The sequence below is a fragment of the Cottoperca gobio genome, unplaced genomic scaffold (assembly GCF_900634415.1).
Source record: "Cottoperca gobio unplaced genomic scaffold, fCotGob3.1 fCotGob3_319arrow_ctg1, whole genome shotgun sequence".
Lineage (NCBI taxonomy): Eukaryota > Metazoa > Chordata > Actinopteri > Perciformes > Bovichtidae > Cottoperca > Cottoperca gobio.
Window position 1 is genome coordinate 46,804 of NW_021166927.1, and position 697 is coordinate 47,500.

A 697-nucleotide genomic window follows, 5' to 3' on the forward strand; every position below is an offset into this window, starting at 1 on the left:
TAATGCTTTATATACAGCCTCGTAATGAATGACGTTTGACATCAGACACAACGATACAACCTCAACCGCAGAAACTTCGAGAAAGAATCAAGTTATCAAGCTTTACAGACGTCGATGTGTCCAAGTAGAGAAGTAATTGAATATTTAGCTATCGAGCAATTTGCGGACAACTAGTCGGGTTCATAACAATTTTCGCTAGCAAGCTATCGATAGCTTGTGATCTATTTACGATTGAGGATAATGTTACCTTTTATTATGATGTATTCACTATATATTGAGAAGTTCTATGAACTATAGTCAAATGTATATACCTGTCTGTGTTCTGTTGCTGCACAGGATCTCCGCCAAATCCAGGATCACCGTCACCATCATCCGCATGTTCATCTTGAATACTCTGTCTCGCGCTGCTCTGTTTCCACCACGTTAAACTCGCCTATATGATCTAAATCCACGACACCGGCATCCTCTTCAATAAACTCCTCTTCTTGAAGGTGCAACGAGTCTATTGACGACTCACTGTCACTCGATTCTGTCGAAATATCCACGCCAGAGTCCGACATCGCCACGTCTGCCACGTCTGCCACGTCTGCCACGTCTGCCACGTCTGCCACGTCTGCCACGTCTGCCACGTCTGCCACGTCTGCCACGTCTGCCACGTCTGCCACGTCTGCCACGTCTGCCGTGCTGTCTGTGTATT